The sequence below is a fragment of the Siphateles boraxobius genome, unplaced genomic scaffold (genome assembly GCF_051911475.1).
Source record: "Siphateles boraxobius isolate OS27281-9 unplaced genomic scaffold, OSU_SipBor_1 31, whole genome shotgun sequence".
Taxonomy (NCBI): domain Eukaryota; kingdom Metazoa; phylum Chordata; class Actinopteri; order Cypriniformes; family Leuciscidae; genus Siphateles; species Siphateles boraxobius.
The window spans coordinates 21,476,002-21,498,530 of record NW_027508931.1 but is presented as its reverse complement, the minus strand read 5'-3'; the positions used below and the strand labels follow the sequence as shown (position 1 = coordinate 21,498,530).

The following is a 22,529-nucleotide window of genomic DNA, read 5'->3' as shown; positions in this document are numbered from 1 at the left end:
TGTTATGGAAATCATTATGAACAGCAGCTACGCTAATTATTTTCCCTTTTTGCTTTTCTGCTGTTATCTCGGGACGCGAGTCCCGAGAAAAACGGCGTTCGTCAGCTCCAGTTTGTATCCAGCCTTTCACAGAGACTTCAGATACCCCAATCACAAAGCCTGTGAAGAGACGACTCAACACCGGCGATATGGACCCTCTATGGTGGACGGCACTAATCCTCAACAACTCGTCTCAACACCGGCGTGATTACTTGGACTTCCAAATGATGGAAATGGATAAATATTCTAAATGTTCCAATCCAATCTGACTTGTAATGCTGCCCGAATCATAAATCATGCACTGTTCCTTCGTTGGCCAGAGGAGAACTGGCCCTCCGACTGAGTCTGGTTTCTCCCAAGGTTTTTTTCTCCATTCTGTCACCTGATGGAGTTTTGGTTCCTTGCCACTGTTGCCTTGTCTTTTGGCTTGCTTAGTTGGGGACATTTATTATTCAATAATATTATTGATCTGCCTTACTTAAGGTGGATGTTGACTCAATTTTCTTTTAGAAACAAACTCTGTTATATTATTTTCATGTTATCACTGTGAAGCTTCTTTGATACAATCTGTATTGTAAAAAGCGCTATATAAATAAAGGTGACTTGACTTGACTTAACTAGTTCGGACCGTGAGCTCATGGGTGAGCTCGGCACTGCAACTGACCTCGCCCTCCGGGCGGCGAAGGTTGCAGCTCGCGCGGTTGGTTCGGCGATGTCCACACTTGTGGTCCAGGAGCGCCATCTCTGGCTCAACTTGGCCGATATGAGAGAAGCGGACAAGGTTCGGTTCCTGGACTCTCCCATTTCCCAGGTTGGGTTATTCGGCGACGCTGTGGAGAACTTTGCCCAACAGTCGCAGCAGCCTTCACCCAGGTTCTGGCGTGGAGCCGGCCGCGGAAGGGGCGCCCAGCATGCTCCAGGCGCTGCCAAGCCAGGTGGTAAGCATCAGCGCAAAAGAAAACGCTGAACCTGGACGGGCTCTCAGGGATGGAGGAGTTGCTCGTGGACTGGTCGCCGATCCACTCCCTCTGGCTGGTTGGAGGGCCGGCTGGAGTTTTTTGTTATGTGTGTGTCTGTTCCGCCGCTGGCCTCTATAAAAACGGGGTCAGCGGTACCCACATATTCAGAAAAAGAGGGAAATTCTCTATTCCTGAGTCCCAAGTGGACCAGTCTGGCGGGTGTGACCCTGTAATAGCCTTACATCCCCCAGCTTCCCTTGGTCGCCAGCAGGCAGCTTGGGGCGTTCGAGGACCCGGTCATCCGCCTTCTCACGTCCCCCTGCCGCTAGTGGAGACAGGTTAGTGTTGCACTGCACACTAACACCACTATCTCTACTTTGCTGCCCCACCTCAGGCTCGGCTATCCCGCTCAAGTCAGTGATAATCATCACATTAGGTGTTGAGCAGACATGCTCCTGAAAATTCAGTGATATCCATCACACCGAGTGTGGAGCAGTGCTCCTGACTTCTGCGTGCTTATCTTATCCTGCTGGCGAAGGATTTGATATAGCCGCTCCTCCAGCCGGTACGAAGGCCAGTTGCAAACTCGTTCTTCGTGCTACTAGGTGGTGAGTCGTGACCATCTTGGCCCAAGATTGGTCTGCAGCTTCGACCTGAAAGACATGTGCTTCATGGCTACCGAGTCCCTCTCCAAAACTGAAAAAGAGATACTCAGCCCGTGGGCGAGATTACTCTCTTCCAGTTGACCTGAAGACCCAACGGGCTCTGGAGCACTCGAGGGGAAGGACACTGTACTGATACTCCACCCTTAGACGCAACACACAGGATGGCCTGCGGTGCAGAAGGTAGAGACAACTAACACGTCTCTCCAATGAGGATGTGTTCAGCTGGTGTTGAAGTGAGAAAGGGTCCCACTGAAAGAACTTTCAGAGGCTCCTGGGGTATATGGTAGTCGCAGCCTTTGGCTTCCTCCATATGTGACCGCTTCAGCGCTAGCTTCATGATCCAGTCCCGAGGTGACCGTGGCAGAGCAGCTCACCCTGTGTGACTATAGTTCATCCCGGTCTGCTGCCAAACCCTCTTCAACAGAGGGGCCATGTATAAAGGGCGTGTTTTAACGGGGGCCTGGGCGACCCCCGACTACACGGGCATTCGTGCCTCGAGTTGTTAGACATTGCAACCGTTGCGCAAGCTTCCCCTGCATTTCACAACTCACCCGTCACCTCCTCCTTGGAGTCAGACGCTTCTGAGGGCGCTTTGTTCCACTGCCATCTCTCTGCCAGTCTCTCTAGCATCATTGTCCGGTGTGTCTCCCCCGTCTTAGGCTGGAGCCGCCCCAGTGACATTCCATATGTTAGACTGCCCGGTTTCCGTCCAGTTCATATGTGTATTTTCCACGTTACCTCCCTCTGGGTTGGATGTGGCTTCCGCAGCGTCCCTTCCTTCCAATGTACGGGGAATGCTTTCCCAGTGGTCCTGTAGGAACAGCAGTGACTTCCCTGGCCTAAGCCCTGTCCTTCCCCGCCTTAAATTTGCGGGGGCATCAGGAGGCTTTGGTTTAGGCACTGGAAGGTGGCAGCGTTAGTGGCGTGTTCAAAGGGTGATCCCAATTCAGTCGACGTCGACTACGTCTGACGTTATCGACTGAAAGGGAACGTCCTGGTTGCGTATGCAACCCACCGTTCCCTGAAGGAGGGAACGGAGGACGTAGTCCCCTTGCCACTACCGCTGGACCACCGCTGACCCCGGGTTACTCTCGGCTCCTCAGCGAAAAGCAACTAGTGCGTGCATCCAGTTCCGTATTTATACCCGCACCGCGGGGGGCGGAGTGTGTGATGCAAATCACGCACGCCAAATTCCATTGGCTCGTTCAATAGTAATAGAAGATGATAGGCTCCCTAGCGTGATCCCAATTCAGTCGACGTCGACTACGTCCTCCGTTCCCTCCTTCAGGGAACGGTGGGTTGCATACGCAACCAGGACGTTATGTAGGAAACAATACAATGAAAACACTGCATTGTGAGGACAGAACAGTTTACTAGGACACTGTAGTGTTAGTTATGTAGTAAACAATAGCCATGAGATTGTGTTAAACTGTAAACACTGCATTGTGAGGACAGAACGGTTTACTAGGAGACTGTAGTGTTAGTTATGTAGGAAACAATAGCCATGAGATTGTGTGAAACTGAAAACACTGCATTGTGAGGACAGAACAGTTTACTAGGACACTGTAGTGTTAGTTATGTAGGAAACAATAGCCATGAGATTGTGTTAAACTGAAAACACTGCATTGTGAGGACAGAACGGTTTACGAGGACACTGTAGTGTTAGTTATGTAGGAAACAATAGCCATGAGATTGTGTTAAACTGACAACACTGCATTGTGAGGACAGAACAGTTTGCTAGGACACTGTAGTGTTAGTTATGTAGGAAACAATAGCCATGAGATTGTGTTAAACTGAAAACACTGCATTGTGAGGACAGAACGGTTTACTGGGACACTGTAGTGTTGGTTATGTAGGAAACAATAGCCATGAGATTGTGTTAAACTGAAAACACTGCATTGTGAGGACAGAACAATTTACTAGGACACTGTAGTGTTAGTTATGTAGGAAACAATAGCCATGAGATTGTGTTAAACTGAAAACACTGCATTGTGAGGACAGAACGGTTTACGAGGACACTGTAGTGTTAGTTATGTAGGAAACAATAGCCATGAGATTGTGTTAAACTGAAAACACTGCATTGTGAGGACAGAACAGTTTACTAGGACACTGTATTGTTAGTTATGTAGGAAACAATAGCCATGAGATTGTGTTAAACTGAAACCACTGCATTGTGAGGACAGAACGGTTTACGAGGACACTGTAGTGTTAGTTATGTAGGAAACAATAGCCATGAGATTGTGTTAAACTGAAAACACTGCATTGTGAGGACAGAACAGTTTACTAGGACACTGTATTGTTAGTTATGTAGGAAACAATAGCCATGAGATTGTGTTAAACTGAAAACACTGCATTGTGAGGACAGAACGGTTTACAAGGACACTGTAGTGTTAGTTATGTAGGAAACAATAGCCATGAGATTGTGTTAAACTGACGACACAGTAGCAGCTTCTTTATCTCCAGCAAATGTCTACAACGGTATTTATTTTCATTCTCTCCTTTACAGATGAATACAGATGTTGCAGACAAAACTCCCTGTTTGGCAGAAGCAAGTGCAGAACAGGTATTGTGTAGTTTTGTAAGAGAACTGTCAACACAGGAGCAGCTACAATTGCTGTCAATACCTCTGTGCCCCACAGTTTGGCAAGCACTATGCTTTTGGTTTGTGAAAATTCAAGTGTGTTAATTTTAAATCTGCAAAATAGAAAATAAATATTAGTAAATAAGTATATAAATTATTTGTATATACTTTTGTTTAAAAAAAAAGTAGAAGCTAAATTACGCTCTATCCCACTCCTCTTCCTTCCTACTAAATAGTGTCACAAACATGACTTGGTCCATGCAACTGTGTCATGCCTGGACAAATGCACAGTATGCCTGGGATCTGGGATGTCTGCTCTTAAGTGGATTGGTTTCAAATGTAAAGGTGAGTAAATACATGCATAATTGCATACACTATATTGCCAAACGTTTTGGGACGGTAGCCTATACATGTACATAAACTTAAATTGAATCCCATTCCTGATCCGTAGGGTTTAATATTGAGTTAACCCTTTGCATCTATACATTTTTATCCAGACATCAACAGCTGTATTAGTATCACTGATACTGACCTTTATTCATAAAAAGATGCCAATGAACCAAGTATTTAAAAATGTACAGTAAACTATACAACTTAGTCTCTACATTAATTCGGAGATTAGCTGTGAAATTATTACATTAAAAAATATATAAACTAAAACCTATAAAAACGATGAGATATAAAGACATCAGAGACTCCATAACGCAGTGTTACTCATTGCGCGGCTCGCATAGCGGTAAATAATACAGTGATATGATCAAGCAGTCACTACAGATATTTCATAAAAACATTTATAAAGAAGTAGGACTATAACATAACCCATTAAAAACTCAAAGTGTCAGCTCTATTTTCAAATAATTTTGATCGGATTGAAAGGGGTGGTTTATCGAGAGAACATGTTCACTTGATCGATTGAAAACCGAAACTGAAAGGACTCCGTCCGTCGCGCTGAACGCGCTGTTCTTCTGATGATAAAAGTGTCGTATAAACGAGTGTGACGTCGTTCTATAATTTTGCTTTCACTCAGTATCTGTGAAGTAAAGCAGGACAACGGCTCACCAGTCCTTGTTTCAGATTCTCATCCACAGACAACTGATTTTGGGCATTTTTACTGCGTGATCAATACAAACAGCACGGCATAACGGTTCATCATAGTCTCCAAATTATGACCAGAATTTGATATTAAGTCTGCTGTTTAAAACAAATAAAGAACCAATGTAGGAAAATGGTTATAACGCGACAACAGCGGTAAACTTTGTATATTTGTGCAGTGTGCGAATGTCAAAAAACCTATTCCCAATTTGAAATTTTTTACTCATAAACGTGCACATCACCCCGATCATGCATCATATCACGATGTTAAGCATTCATGTAAACTACTACAATACATGAATATCAGTCACATGACCTCTTACGTCATCCGCTCTTTTTCCAGTTGACTGCCGCCATCTTGAGTACCTGCCGGGTACTGTCTACAATACTGACGGCATTAGCTAGGAAGCAGATTTTCTCTGTTTGTTAGACTTTATACATAACAAACTTTGTTTATGTAAACCCTGTGTGTATTTGACAGTATTCGCGCAATAAGACTAGAAAAATAACTTCGTTCAGTAACCTGTTGCTGTTGTTAGACAGGCTTAGTGCGCTTGCGCTTCGGGTGTACGCGCTCAGAAAAGCGCTCGTTAGAACCGCGCATCAACACGTGAATGACTTGTTAGCACATGCAAATAATGAACTTATGTGAACTGCGTTGTCCCGTTCCTTTGCGTTAACATTTGATGTGAATATACCTCGCGTTGTAGCCTATGCTGAGACGGAGGCGCCAGAACTGCAACTGATAGAATGCACGATACTACGACATTTCTTCAAAAGCAGATGGTGGATATATTTTAATCCACGATCATAAATCGTGATATCGCACAGCCCTAAGCTAGCGTAAGCTCATTATCATTTACATCCACTCACCACAGACAACATGAACACTGCACAGAGAGTTTGCACACACAAACCACTGTTATAACATAAAAGCAAGCAGCTGCGTGCATGGTTGGGCATGATATGATTGAAGGATTTTGACTGAATGCGCGCAAAGTGCGCTCCCTTAATAATTCCTAAAAAAGCTGACATCAGTTAATCGCGATCTTACATCTCTGTTAATATCAATTAAGCTGACTGCACAATGAATCTTTCATAATATATACACTTTGTTTGTTACAATTAGAGGATTTGTCAGCATACAGAGCTTTGAACAAAAAGTCAGTTTTGAGCATAGAGGTTTTGAGCAGTGAGGGGAGTCTATCTTAAATGCTTCTGATTGGCCTTTGCGTTGAAGAAATCAACACGTATGTCTGTTTTTGGCTACATTGCTCAACGCTGCAAACGTGTTTTAAAAGGAAACTCTGGCCTGTAAATCGTTTCTATTTTGTTTTAGTTCTTGTTGATTTTCTGCAAAAATGTATTAGTTTTATATTTTTTATTCATAGATATTTCTAGTTTGCGGGAGTCCTGCGAATCGTTTTATTCTCCCTGCAACGCGCACACACACAGAGAGTGCATTGCCGCTCGCACTCGCCATCAAATCTAGTCCCGCGCCGCACTCTTTTGCATTGGGAGTGCACATCTCTAGATCAAGGGCCCGGCCCGAGGATAGTGACGGGAAATATCGGCCCGCAAGTTCGGGCTCGGCCAGAGAATAAGCTCTACTTCCTTTGCGACTGACGTATCGATCTTGCCGAATCAGGTACTCAAGATGGCGGAAGACAAGTTTTAGAATTGAGTGACGTCAGTGAGGAGACGTTGGTGACATCATCTGATATTCATGTATACATTCAGATTAATCAATCACAATGAATTCAGACCGATTGAAACAAAAGTTGTGCATGTAAACATATCCAGTCCCTGCGGAGTTGTTATGGCGGTATTTCCAGCTCTTAACGCCGCATGTGCTCTTGGATGATTAGATACATGAGGGGCTAATGTAGAAAAAAATAACTTAATGTCATTCTGGGATGAATCTATTCTGGAAATCGTGCTTTTTTTGTCATTAAGGGAAATCATCTTGTCTTAGTTACAAATTGGACTCGTAAATCATTAAAAAAACAATATTTATTGCATTGCATATTGAATGTTCAGGGGTGACATATTAATAAACAGACATGGTATTTATGACTGGATGTAACTTTTTATACTTTCCTGTAAAATTGACTCTCCTACTGACTTTGTCCTATCAGTGCAGCTCTCATGAAAAAAATAGTGAAGACCACTGCCATAACGCAATGAATAAAAAGTATAAAATCATTGGTTACCCATAAGCCAATCACATATCATTTGGTTATGACACGCCAGCTCAGCCGCATCTAACTTCCTCTGTAAATCAGAGCATGTGAGTGAAGCGGAGCGGTGTGACGCTCAGCTCAATATTCCGCTCTATGCGCGTGCGCTCCACTCAGTCGCTCGCGTCCCAAGCGAACGCTCCACTGATGAATCGCTTTGATAAGCACGGTCAGGCTCGCGATCCCCATGGTTCTGGTCCCGCGTCTGTTGAGGCGGCGCGGCGATTGAGATCGTGGGGTTCGCAGCGGGATCTTATAGATGAAATTGAGACTGCTGAGGCACCTTCTCATTCTTCATCTGAGGATCTCGTGGCCCCTGAGAGTGGTGCAGGAGCCCGCATCGCGGCTTCTCCTGCCCATGATCAGGTCCCAATGCTTGAGCTCTCTGCTTCCGAGGAAGTGGATGTGCTCAGTATTGAAGCGAATGACCGTGATCTAGGCGCGCCAGTTCACGGCCAAGGTTATGAGGAGCTGGTAGAGGTTGTGACTCGTGCTGTGGCCAGACTCAACATTAGCTGGCCACATGATGAGCAGGGAACGCAAGTGAGAAGCAAGCTTGATGAGCGTTTCGTGCAGCACAGATCACAACCTCAGCGCCGGGGTTTGCCGTTTTTCCCCGATCTCCATAAAGAGATCTCGAGATCGTGGGATAAACCGCACTCATCCCGTGTCTCCAATCCCAGTGTGGTGGATTACAGCAATGTAGTGGGGGCACGGGATTTGGGTTATGGGAAGATGCCTAAAGTGGAGGAGGCTCTAGCGGGTTATCTTTCCCCTGAGTCTGCATCTTCCCTAAAAACCCCGGCGCTGCCTAGTAAGCCCTGCAGAGATACATCTGCATTAAAAGGCAGGGCTTACATGGCGGCAGGTCGGGCTGGTTCATGTCTGCACTCTATGGCACTCTTGCAGGCATACCAGGCCGACCTCCTGAAAGATTTAGATTAGGGGGAGGGGCCAACTCCTGAGGATATTGCGGAGTTGAGAAGAGCCACAGATCTGTCTCTCCGGGCCACAAAAGAGATGGCCCGCGCAATTGGCCGCTCTATGGCAGCTATGGTGGCCACGGAGAGACATCTGTGGCTAAATCTATCTGGTATGAAGGAAAAAGATAGATCCTTTCTGCTGGATGCGCCACTTTCGCCTTCTGGCCTGTTCGGTGACGCCGTTACATCGGTCGTCGACAGGTTTCAGGAGGCGAAGAAACAATCTGCGGCGTTGCAGCAGTACCTCCCCCGTAAGGCGAAGTCTAAATCTAGTAGGGTGGGGCCAAGAGATCAGCCCCAGCCATCAGCCAGCTCCTCACACCGAGCAGAGCAAAGAGAGAGCGTTTCCTCTAGAGCCCCTCCTCCTGGAGCTTGGCAACAGAGGAAACACTCTCAGAAATCGAAGTCCTCCAGCCAGAAAGGCGACCTGAGGGACGTCATTCAGGCTAGGAGGGCTTCGGGAAAGAGGTCCTAACCGAAGTGGTAGGACCTCTGAGGGCTGTCCCCTCCGCTGTAGAGCAACCGAGGTTGTTCTCGCAGCGGAGCCCTCTAGGAAACGATGTAGGTTGCCCGCCGTCAACGACGCTTCGGGCCGCATCTCTTTCCAGCGAAAATATTATAACAAAGAAAGAGCATCAATTGTGGTCACAAAAACCGTTTCGACTACACCCTGCCGGTGTTCCGCTTCAGGGAGTCGAGAAAAATGCTCGAAAAACACCAGAGGCCAGTCTCTAGAGGCTGGTACCCTTAGTAGATTTTGTAGAGGCATGGTATCATCTTCCCAACATATCTGCATGGGTCCTGCATATAGTAAAATCAGGGTACAGACTGCAGTTCGCGCGCTGCCCCCCCAGGTTTTCGGGGGTGGTGCAGACTACAGTGGTTCCAGAGCAGGCTCAGGTGATGGAACAAGAAGTACAGACTCTGCTGCTAAAGGAAGCCATAGAACGTGTTCATCCTTTAGACAGGGAGTCCGGGTTTTACAGCCGGTACTTTATAGTTCCAAAGAAGAATGGGGGGTTAACCCTTCGGAGTCTTGGGCTATTTTGGCCATTTTTGAGTACTTTTATTTTTTTTAAATTTTGCAACATAAAAAAATGTTTACCATACCAATGTTTGGTATAATTTTTTTCAGCACAACATCACCTATATGATCAGACAATTAGTTTTTCACTTTGATGTACTCTATCAACATACTGGACCCAAAATCACACAAAAAACAAAAAATCCGAATAGAAAAATTATAGCTTTTCTACTACAAAAAACACAAACATGCTCAATGAAGCATTTTAAAAGGTTTAAAATGTAAACACAAGTTGTAAATGTCAACATATACAGGTGCAATTCAGATATAATCAACCTATATACAAAAAAAATATGATTTACAAAAAAAAGCGTGTGTAGCCATAGGCTTTTTTTCTTTCTTTTTAGCTCAGCCACTTTTTAAAAAATGTTGTGCACACAATTATTCAGAGAGCTATATTTAAGGCCTTGCATTCCCAGAGTATGAGGGTTCGCAAATAGTGCAAATACAACATAAAAAATTTAAAATTGAGATAAAATTAAACTATATGCAGCAAAAAGCAGGTGTGGCAATAGGCGTTTTTTCTTTTCTTTTTTGCTTAGAAACTCGACAAAACAATTCATGTACAATTACACAGATAGCTACATTACAGGGATTTCATTCCTTGAGTAAGAGGGGTTCCTCAAAAGTGCAAATATACCATACAATAGGTAAAATGAACACAAAATCAAATTATACATACAACTCTTTACAGCAAATATCAGGTGTTTTTTTATTTTTTATCTGTGCCTCTCCTCAAAACAGTTTAGCTAAATCTACTACTAAACTACCTAAACTACTCCTAAACTACCTAAACTATCTACACTACTCCTAAACTACTCTCAAAATCTACTCAAACTCTTCCAAAAACTAGCAATAATCTCTCTCTCTATATATAACGTATATATGTCTCTCTTTATCAACTCCGTAAATCCTCTGCCTTTCAATTTTGCGTCTTAGCTCAGTTGGCTCCTCCTCCATTCCCTAAAATGTGCAGCCTGAAGAGCAGAGTCAGCAGATTCACACATTTTTCTCCGTTTTGTTTTATGACAAAAACCGACGAAGTTATTAGAATAAATGCAACGCCTGTCGCATCCCATCTTGCGTTCTTTTACGAACACGTCAGTATTTTTTTATATAAAGTTTAAATGATCATATCTCCGTTTTTACTTGGTCTATCAACACAAAACAAAAAGTAAAATAGAATTTCAAGCCAGCACTTTCGACAGAAGTGGACGGCAGCGCTCAACGTGACTTTGTTTTTATGCTTCGACGTCTTAAACTGGTCATGTAACTTGATCACGCCGGCGTGATCGGCGACCCCGAAGAGTTAAGGCCAATTTTAGATCTCAGGGTTTTGAACCGGTCTCTGAGGAGGTTCAAGTTCAAAATGCTAACCATTCCTGCAATCGTGAGTCAGATCAGATCCGAGGACTGGTTTGTCACGATAGATCTAAAGGACGCTTATTTTCACATCTCCATCCTTCCATGTCACAGGAGATACCTGAGGTTCGCTTTCGGGGGCGAAGCTTACCAATATCGGGTTCTTCCATTCGGCCTAGCACTCTCTCCCCGCACATTCACCAAATGTATGGATGTAGCCCTTGCTCCACTGAGACTTCAAGGCATCCGTATATTGAATTATCTCGACGACTGGCTCATTCTGGCCCAGTCTCGGGAGGTGGCAGTTCGGCATCGAGATGTCGTCCTTGGCCACATTCAGAAATTGGGGTTAAGACTCAATACAAAGAAGAGTGTGCGGGAACCATCCCAGTGCACGATGTTTTTGGGAGTCGTTTGGAACTCGATTACGATGCAGGCACGAATGTCTCCCGCACGTATCGAGTCGATTCTGACGATGGTATCCAGGTTAAAGCTAGGCCAGGCTATCACTGTAAAGCAATTTCAAAGAATGCTGGGCCTCATGGCAGCGGCATCCAACATCATTCCTTTGGGCCTTCTACACAAGAGGCCCCTTCGGTGGTGGTTAAAAACCAAGGGGTTTTCTCCCAAGGGGAATCCATTTCGTAAAATCAGAGTAACGCGCAGATGCCTTCATTCTCTACAAATATGGAAGAAACCTTGGTTCCTATCCCAAGGGCCAGTGTTGGGAGTGTCAGGTCGCCGGAAAACCGTTTCGACAGACGCCTCCCTCACTGGCTGGGGCCCGGTCATGGACGGCCGCTTTGCCAGGGGTCTGTGGCAGGACCATCATCATTCGTGGCATATAAACTGCCTAGAGATGATGGCTGTGTTCAGGGCTTTGAGGAGCTTCCTCCCAGACATCAAAGGTTGCCATGTCTTAGTACGATCAGACAATACGTCTGTGGTAGCCTATCTGAACCGACAAGGGGGACTCAGATCGCGCCCTCTGTGCAGACTGGCGCATCAGATTATTCTTTAGTCCCAGGGGAAAATACTTTCTATCAGAGCAATGTATATTCCGGGGGTTCAGAATCAGGGAGCAGACATCCTGTCGAGGCAGGGGCTGAGGCCCGGGGAATGGAGACTTCACCCAGAGGTGGTGAAGCTAATATGGGAGAGGTTTGGAACGATGGAAGTGGATCTGTTTGCGTCTCGAGAGACGTCCCACTGTCCACTTTGGTTCTCCCTCTCGCATCCAGCTCCACTGGGGTTGGATGCCATGGTACATGCCTGGCCGAGGCTTCGCCTGTACGCATTTCCCCCGATCGCTCTGCTTCCGGCAGTCCTGGAGAGGGTCCGTCAAGAGGGCATCAGTCTACTTCTGGTTGCCCCATTGTGGCCGACCCGAGTATGGTTTTCAGACATAATATCACTCCTGATAGCTCCGCCATGGCAGATTCCTCTGAGGAGGGATCTGTTGTCCCAAGCGGAGGGCACAGTCTTCCACCCTCACCCAGAGCTGTGGAAGCTGTGGGTCTGGCCTCCGAGGGGGTTCAGTACCTAGATGCTGGTCTATCAGCTGGAGTGGTTGAAACCATACTTAGCTCTAGGGCTCCGTCTACTAGGAGATTATATGGCCTCAAGTGGAATGTATTTTCCACTTGGTGTAGAGAACAGGAGTTAGATCCAGTTAACTGCCCAGGTGCTTCAGTTCTGGAGTTTCTTCAAAATCGTTTCTCTGCGGGTCTCTCCCCTTCCACACTTAAGGTGTACGTGGCTGCCATTGCGGCTTTCCATGCGCCATTGAGTGATGGGCCTCTGGGGAGGCACCAGTTGGTCATTCGTTTTCTCCGTGGTACTCGGAGGATGAGACCGGCAACCAGGTCCAGGGTTCCTGCCTGGGACCTGGCAATAGTTCTTGAAGGGTTATCCCTGGCCCCCTTCGAACCTTTGCAGTCGGCTTCGCCTAAGGACTTAACGCTAAAATTGGTATTTCTCTTGGCTATTACCTCACTTAAGAGGGTGGGAGATCTCCAAGCCCTGGCAGTGACACCAGCTTGCTTGGAGTTTGCCCCAGGCAGAGTAAAAGCTTTTTTTGCACCCGAGTCCGGGCTATGTGCCTAAAGTTCCATCTAATGCGGCTCGGTCTACAGTCCTTCAGACATTCCATCCTCCGCCTCATGTGTCGGCAGAAGAAGAGAAGCTACATTTGCTCTGCCCCGTCAGAGCTTTGAGCATGTACCTTGAGAGGTCCTCTTCTTGGAGAAGGTCGGACCAATTATTAGTATGTTTTGGGTCACCTAAGAAGGGGCTCTCGGCATCCAAGCAGACTATTAGTAATTGGATTGTTCAGGCTATTACTGAGGCTTACAAGGTGCGCGACTTGCCTTCACCTTTAGCCGTGAGGGCCCATTCAACTAGAGGCATAGCTTCCTCTAGGGCCTTTCTTTCGGGAGTACCTCTACAGGAGATCTGTGAGGCAGCCGGTTGGGCTACTCCACATACTTTTATTAGGTTCTACAGTCTCAACCTTCCTTGTACGCCTGGTGCACACGTGCTCAGTCCTTGCTGAGTGCCTAAACAGTTTCACTCCGGGACAGGCCTATTTCGGTGCGTGGCCTAGTGGGCACTCGTTCCCCAAAGAGTCGATTCTCGACGCAGTGTAGAGTTCCCTCGAAAGGGAACGTCTCGGGTTATGACTATAACCCTTGTTCCCTGAGAAGGGAACGAGACACTGCGTCGTCCTGCCACGCCCCTCGAGGCCTTAGAGCGTCTTGCTTCATCGCTAGGCTAGTGTGTGTGTGTGCCGGCGTCGCTTTTATGCATCCGGTTATGCCGTCACATGTTACGTCATGACGCAACACCAATCAGGATTGGAATAGTTTCATTCATACTTCAGAGGCGCACGCTAAGGGAGCGTCCCCAAAGAGTCGATTCTCGACGCAGTGTCTCGTTCCCTTCTCAGGGAACAAGGGTTATAGTCATAACCCGAGACGATTTTCCGTTTGGCGAGTAAATCTTAAAAGGCTATCCGCCACACAGGCGGGTGAATGTTCCAGACATCGCAAGTCTCCCGCATATTGATAGCGGCTCCCTGATGCCCGCAAATTAGTTCTAATCTCCTGGAATCTAGAGTGAGCGAGAAAGAGCGCACACATACTGAGCTCCAAACCGTGTCGCGCGTTCACGCCTGAGAGGGAGAAAGCGAGAGACCTTGCGTGTGTGCCTCAAGAAGTGTGTGTGAACCTTCTTCACACCTAAAATAGACCTAAACTAAATATATTTCTTTAACTTAAATAATTAACAAATTAAGATGACAAAAATAAAACACTGAATCAGTTTGAAGCTTTGAAAAAACTGCTATTTTTCATCAGACTACGTTTTTTTCCATCAAATAAAAATAGCAGGCCTACCTCAATCCACAGCTTGTCTAGTTTTTACTTAAAAAAAAGTCTACATCAGCATGACCGTTTATTGCATCCTTTATGGCGAGTTGCAGTAAATGGATGGGGCATCGCATATGAAGATTAGATTCAGTGATGTATGTGGCGCTCATGTTTTCTATGATCTGCGCAAAATCTGGCTGGAATGGTGAAAGTGGACCTTCCTCTGTGCCACTGCCATCTTCCTCAAGGACCTCTTCCTCGCCCTCCTCTTCAGTTGAACTTTCATCAAACCCTGGGAGGTCGAAAGCCTTTACCATGTTACTTGCGCTGTCAGTCACCACCCTGACAACTCGCCGTTGTAAATTCCAGTGTTGCAAAATACTTTCATATTTATGAAAAATATTCTCAGCGGTGTGGTGTCCTTTAAGATGTTCACAGGACAGCAGCACAGTGTAACCCTCTGGGTGTCACGGTTGGTAAATCCTATGTCTTCTTCTTGTCTCGTGTCTCTGTTGTTGTATGTGTGTGCGCTGATCAGAGGGGCGTGGCCGCTCATCAGCGCTCGTTCAGCAATCACTCATTACCTCATCACCAGCTGCAGTCTATCCATTCCTGTGTATATATCTCATCAACTTCTCATCTCCATTGTCAGATGTTGTTTTGTGATGTCCGGTTGGGTTGATCCCTCTGCGTTCCAGTCCCGTGCCTTCGTTGTTCCTGCGGTCGTTATCTGGATTCGTCTTGTTTGTTCAGCTCTCTCCGTCACCTCACTCACCGGATTCATCTGACCATTGGAGTCTCTGCGCCGCTAGCCTGTTACCACTGGACTCTTTCTTGCTTCATCATTGCTTTATAATAAATACTGAGTTTTTACTTGCATCTTGCTTCCGAGTTTCTATCATTACAGAACGATCTGACCCAAATGGAAGTAGCGAGTAACCCGTCAGAAAGTCTGGAACAGACTTCGGATGGATAACCAAGAAAAGAACCTCAACGACACAGCTCGCGCTGTTCAGGCTTTAGTGGCGCAGGTGTCCGGGCTCACCCAGCAAATCCAAATTCTGCGAGCTCCCACTGCGCCGCCTGCACCGCCGATTCCCCAACCACCACCAGCGGACCCCTCCCAGTCGGAGCCCCGTCTACCGGCTCCGGAGCCGTATTCAGGTGAACCTAACTTTTGTCGAGCCTTCTTAACACGATGCTCAATGCATTTTTCTCTCCAGCCCCGAACCTTCCGTGAGGAACGAACCAAGGTCGCTTTTGTCTTGACGTTACTGACTGGGAGAGCGGCACTATGGGGAACGGCGGTGTGGGAGAACCAGGATGAATACTGCGCCTCGTTCCAAGCGCTCTCCGCCGAAATGAAACGAGTCTTTGACCGCGCTGTGGCCGGTAGAGAAGCAGCCAGAGTGTTAGCCGACCTGCGTCAAGGAAGGAGATCCGTAGCGGATTTTTCTATCGAGTTCCGGACCCTGGCGGCGGAGAGCCAATGGAACGAGGAGGCGCAGTGGGACATGTTCCTGCATGGGCTGGCTGACCGCGTCCAGAAGGAGATATACGCCATGGACCTTCCCACCAAGCTCAACGACCTAATCGCTTTGGCGCTTAGAGTGGACGCACCCATCAGTGGAACAGCGAGCACAGCTCAACCGCCCTGCGGGAGGATTTGAAGGCCAACGTTCTGGAGGCGGGGACGCGGTCAGCCCCGCCTACGATCCCGAGCCCATGCAGGTGGGTCGAGCCCGGCTTTCCCGGGAGGAGAAGGAAAGGCGGAGATCCCAGGGCCTCTGCATGTACTGTGGAGGAGCTGGACACTTCGCCTACAACTGTCCTTTAAAAGGCCCAGCCCGACAGTAAGTATGAGGCTACTGTCGGGTGGGATCTCCGCCGAGAAGACCTCATCAACATCGACTCTCCTTCCGGTTAGACTCCGATGGTCCAACCACCGTCACGACTGTCACGCACTTCTGGACTCGGGCGCCGAAGGTAACTTCATGGACCACACCTTTGCACTCAACCACCAAGTTCCCCTCAAACCCCTCACCAATCAGATTGCAGTACACGCCCTCAATGGCCAAGAACTCCCTATATCTCTGGTCACTGAAGACATCACCCTCATCACGTCAGGCAACCACTCAGAAACCATCTCCTTTTATATCCTGGACACTCCGCTTGCACCCATTGTTCTTGGCCACCCATGACTCACTCATCACAACCCCAAAATAGACTGGCAGCTCAAATCAGTAGTGGCGTGGAGCAGTTTTTGTCATAAGTCCTGTCTTGTGTCTGCCTGTCCGTCTGTTTCTGTTCATGTGTTGCAGGAGGAGACAGTGGATTTATCTAACATGCCCACGGAGTATCGGGACCTGAAGGAGGTGTTCAGTAAGTCTAGGGCTGATTCTCTTCCTCCACACCGTCCCTATGACTGTGCTATAGAGTTATTGCCAGGTACGTCTCCGCCTAAGGGCAAATTATATTCACTATCTGTCCCAGAGAGAGAGGTCATGGAGAAATACATTTCTGATTCTCTAGCAACGGGATTCATCCGCCCTTCCTCTTCTCCAGCGGGGGCGGGGTTCTTTTTTGTGGGGAAGAAAGATGGATCGTTGCGACCTTGTATTGATTACCGGGGGTTGAACAACATCACGGTAAAGAATACTTATCCTTTGCCGTTGATGTCTTCAGCCTTCCAGAGGTTGCAAGGAGCATCTATCTTCACGAAATTGGATTTAAGAAATGCATATCATTTGGTCCGCATCAGGGAGGAGGATGAGTGGAAAACCGCTTTTAACACCCCTAGGGGGCACTTTGAATATTTGGTTATGCCGTTCGGCCTTTCCAACTCCCCAGCGGTCTTCCAAGCACTTGTCAACGACGTTTTGCGAGACATGGTCGATCAATTTCATATATGTCTACCTGGATGATATATTGATTTTTTTATCGTCTCTCCAGGAACACGTGCAACACGTCCGACAAGTGCTTCAGAGGTTGCTAGAGAATGGGCTTTTTGTCAAGGCGGAGAAATGCGTGTTTCATGCAAAGTCTGTTCCCTTTCTAGGTCACATCATCTCGGTTGAGGGAATGCGCATTGATCCTGACAAAGTTAAGGCTGTGGTAAATTGGCCAAGTCCAGATTCCCGTAAGGCCCTACTGAGGTTTCTGGGGTTTGCCAATTTTTACCGGCGTTTGCCAAACTGAAGGGTTGCTTTGTTTCAGCCCCCATCCTGATAACCCCTGATCCATCACGTCAGTTCGTGGTGGAGGTCGATGCGTCAGAGGTGGGGGTAGGTGCAGTGTTATCCCAGCGCTCTCCTTCAGACGACAAGATGCACCCTTGCGCGTTTTTGTCTCATCGTTTATCCCCTGCCGAAAGCAATTATGACATTGGCAACAGAGAGTTGTTGGCGGTCAAGCTAGCATTGGAGGAGTGGCGCCACTGGTTAGAAGGGTCGGGGGTACCTTTTATCATCTGGACCGATCACAAAAATTTGGAATACATTCGTACGGCTAAAAGACTTAATTCCAGGCAGGCTCGGTGGGCTCTTTTTTTCGGACGTTTTGACTTTACTCTCTCGTACTGCCCGGGTTCTAAAAACATCAAACCCGATTCTTTATCGCGCATTTTTGACCGTTCCGATCGCCCGTCTACTCCCGAGTGCATTTTACCAGAGACCCTATTTATCTCTACACTCACATGGGAGGTCGAATCGAAGGTCAAGATGGCCTTACAAGGGGTTACGCCTCCGACTCGTTGCCCACCGAACCGGTTGTTTGTGCCGGAGAGTTTACGGTCCAGCGTTATTCAGTGGGGACACTGTTCCAATGTGGCTTGTCATCCGGGAGTTAATCGTACTATGTTTTTAGTCAAGCAACGATTCTGGTGGCCTCTCATGGCTCGTGATGTTCACAATTTTGTATTGGCCTGCTCAGTTTGTACCACGGGTAAAACTTCCAATCGACCTCCAGATGGGTTACTCCAACCGCTGCCGGTACCTTCGAGACCCTGGTCCCATATCGCACTAGATTTTATCACCGCCCTCCCACCCTCACAGGGTCACACGGTAGTTTTGACCGTGGTGGACAGGTTCTCGAAGGCTGCCCACTTTATTCCCTTGCCCAAATTACCTTCAGCCAAGGAGACAGCGTTGATTGTCGTTGATCCCGTCTTTCGGATTCATGGCCTCCCGACAGACGTGGTTTCTGACAGGGGACCCCAATTTGTGTCCAAATTTTGGCGAGAGTTTTGTAAACTTCTGGGGGCGACTGTCAGTCTGTCCTCTGGGTTCCATCCCCAGAGCAATGGTCAAACTGAGCGAGCCAACCAGGATTTGGAGCGAACGTTGCGATGTTTAGTATCCAAGAGTCCTTCCTCTTGGAGTCAGCAACTGTCTATGGTGGAGTACGCCCACAACACATTGCCAGTGTCATCCACGGGCCTATCACCATTTGAGTGTAGCGTAGGTTACCAGCCACCTATTTTTCCTAGTCTGGAATCCGAAGTCGCGGTCCCCTCCGCCCACGCCTTCGTCCAGAGGTGTCACCGCACTTGGACTAGAGCCCGTGAGACTCTACTCCAAGTGGGGGCGCGCACCAAGGCCAAAGCCGATCGCCACCGGCGGAGGCCTCCCGTGTACGTCGTCGGTTCTAAAGTGTGGCTTTCTACCAAGGACATTCCTCTCCGCTCCGTTTCAAATAAGCTCGCAACTAAATTCATTGGCCCGTTTTCTGTCACCAAAATCATTAGTCCGGTGACAGTCCGCCTGAATCTTCCTCCAGTGTACAGGAGGATTCATCCCGTCTTTCATGTATCTAAAATTAAGCCCGTTTTTTTTGCTCGCATTAATCCCCCCCCCACCCCCCCCGCCGCGTCTCGTAGACGGGGAACCCACTTATTCGGTCAATCGTGTTCTGGACTCGAGGCGGAGGGGGCGCGGATTCCAGTACTTGGTGGACTGGGAAGGTTACGGTCCGGAGGAGAGAAGTTGGGTACCGGCTAGAGACATCCTGGATCACTCCCTTATCGATGATTACAATCGGCAGGTAAGGGAGTCTGGGAACGCCAGGAGGCGTTCCTAGGGAAGGGGGTACTGTCACGGTTGGTAAATCCTATGTCTTCTTCTTGTCTCGTGTCTCTGTTGTTGTATGTGTGTGCGCTGATCAGAGGGGCGTGGCCGCTCATCAGCGCTCGTTCAGCAATCACTCATTACCTCATCACCAGCTGCAGTCTATCCATTCCTGTATATATCTCATCAACTTCTCATCTCCATTGTCAGATCGTTGTTTTGTGATGTCCGGTTGTGTTGATCCCTCTGCGTTCCAGTCCCGTGCCTTTGTTGTTCCTGTTCGTGTTCCTGTGGTCGTTATCTGGATTCGTCTTGTTTGTTCAGCACTCTCCGTCACCTCACTCACCGAATTCATCTAACCATGGGAGTCCCTGCGCCGCTAGCCTGTTACCACTGGACTCTTTCTTGCTTCATCATTGCTTGATAATAAATACTGAGTTTTTACTTGCATCTTGCTTCCGAGTTTCTATCATTACACTGGGGTCCTTCGGTCCAAATGGACCCGACGCATTTAAATATTATTTTTTTTTAAATCATAGCTTCATCGGAATGGTCTGAAATTTGGTGACTTTTTTGGTACTTGGTATATGAACATCCCAAAAAATTGGGGACAGGATTTGAATAATCTAAGTTGTTGTAAAAAAAATTGTCACACTCAGGACCTTCGGGTCCAAATGGACCCGGATAGGAAATCAATGGCAAATTGGCAAAAATGTGAAAATACCGAGTTTTTTTGTGCGTACAATCTACAAATCAGCCACGATCCAGAAAAAAAAAACACAACAGTGAAGGGGTGAATCTATAAAACATCAAGAGTGCAAAACAGACACATCCACACACACACACACACACACACACACACACACACACACACACACACACACACACACACACACACACACAACAGACTTTTAAAAATAAACAAACCAATAAATTCAGATTACCTATGTGTTTTGCATTTTTAAAATGCTCAGTTTGTCCACCAGATGGCATCCATCTCATTTCAAAAATTGCTTTCATGAGGTCTAGGCTTGACTCTAAAATGAAATACAGCTTTAAAAAAAATAAAAAATATATATTTTTTTAAAATAATTTTCTATTATATTCAATGGGGGGCAAACTGGGGGGAAATGGGTCATATTTATTGCATAAATATTAATTATAAATCATAAAATTCTCAAAACACCAAAAAAGAAAAGAAAAAATATTATAAAAAAATTATGATTATCTTTTAATAAATATGAATCCCACCCTTCCGGCCCATTTGGACCCGAAGGTCCTGAGTGTGACTCTGAAATGAAGGACCCCAGATCATTTCATCAATGAAACTTGCCACAACACCCAGAAAGCTGTGTCCTCTTCTGTTTGTCCAAATGTCTAAAGTAAGCACAAAGCCATCTCCTAACTGCAACAGCTCTCTAAGTCTGCCTTCCATCTCGCTAAGAGCATTCGGCATCAGAGTGTCACGTACTGTACTGTAGCACGGTGTGGTATAGCCGGGCTGGGCAACGCTAAAAAAATGGCGCATACCCTCACATTCACCTTTTGTGAGAGATTCATAATCCACGTAAACCATCTTAAAAAATGCGTCATCTAATTCTTTCTTCCGTGCATTAGACACAGAGAATTGGGGAGTCTGGGGACGCAGGAGAGGAAAAAAATTCTTTATCTCACTTTGATTGGTAGCTGTTTTTTCTGTAAAAACAAATTGTTGTACATTATAATAGCGTTCAGTACATTTTCTGTTGCCTACATCTAAATTATAGACCTACCTATTTATTCGGGTCAGTTTTTTTATTTAAATTTAACAAGTGGTTCAATAACTGCTGTCTAATTTCAACTTAAAAATAGGCTACATCAACTACAATTATGTAGGCTAATTCATATTGTGTGTTGGCTATAGGTTATTTTTAGTTGCACTGATATGATGATTGCATAACAAATTAACAATTCGTTCCAACCTGACGTCAGCATGTTTTATCAATTAATTTCCTCATTTTATTTAAATCGTACAAAATTAACGATATAATATTTCGATCCATGGTTTAGTAAATCATGACCACGTTGTAATAATTTGTTTCCTTGTTTCAATAAAACGAGAGTAGCCTACGAATTAGTTCAACACAGCCACGATTTACTAAACCAGGGAACAATTTAAGAATTTGTGGAAACGAATTTAATTTGTGGCCACCCTAAATGAAAGAACGAATTCTTAATTCATGGGACATTGGTAATGTGTATCTTACAATATATTTTTGTCTGCATGTCATGAGACCTACCTTACCCATTTATCTAATAATTTATTTTCGAATGGTATAGGCTATAGCTCACCTTTTGCTGCACTACCATGTTTGCGTAGCACATCCTCGTGCTTTCTGACAATGTGACGCTTCAGATTCCAATATGAATCTTTGCTAACTCTCACAGTCTCTCCACACTCCCTTTCAGTTTCTTCTCCCTGCTCGTTCTTAACTGTGATTTTTTTTACTGGGCATTTATGCATAAGGCTCGCAACTTCCTTAAAACAATGTTTGAACTCCATAACCAACCCATTATTGCTTTAGCTAATTCACCGATTCTCGAACTAGCAAATCACAATAGGGCATTCTGGGTTGAGCGAGCGGCACTGAGCGGACGGAGCGAGGATTACTGCCCCGCTCCGCTCACATGCTCTGCTGTAAACATACATATGATGCGAAAACGAAACCACCGAGCGAAACACCGGAGTGAACATGGCTGTGAACGCCTTTGTGAAGTAAATCTATGCATCCACGGTACAATTAGTGCCTCTAATATTTAACATTAGAGAGAAATAAGAAAATATTTGCAGCCAACTGTCAAAGTTAGGATTTGTTAAACACAGCTCTTTGTTCATCTTGAGTCTGTTGGAAAAGCTGCAACTTAATTGCAAGATTACAGCATGACATGGCAATATTTAAGAACTGGAAAAGAAAGGAGACACTGACCTGTCAAAAGGGTGCCAGTTCGAGCTCGAGAGGGCCACAACATCACCTCCATTCAAAATGTTTAACAAACACTCTTCTTGTTCGGGCTTCAGTTTGCAAATGCCAGGAATCATGGGTGTAGGAACCG

At 46.3% G+C, this 22,529-nt stretch overlaps 1 long non-coding RNA gene across 2 annotated transcripts in view; it reads left to right on the top strand.

Annotated features, from left to right (window-relative positions):
* Positions 1-4,115: 4,115 nt before the first annotated feature.
* Positions 4,116-22,529, top strand: part of LOC143697022 (uncharacterized) — a 29,919-nt gene continuing 11,505 nt past the window's right edge. For both annotated transcript variants that reach the window (XR_013186133.1, XR_013186134.1), the window contains exons 1-2: positions 4,116-4,226; positions 4,481-4,589. This is a non-coding gene — a long non-coding RNA (uncharacterized LOC143697022). The remainder of the gene's footprint in view (positions 4,227-4,480; positions 4,590-22,529) is intronic.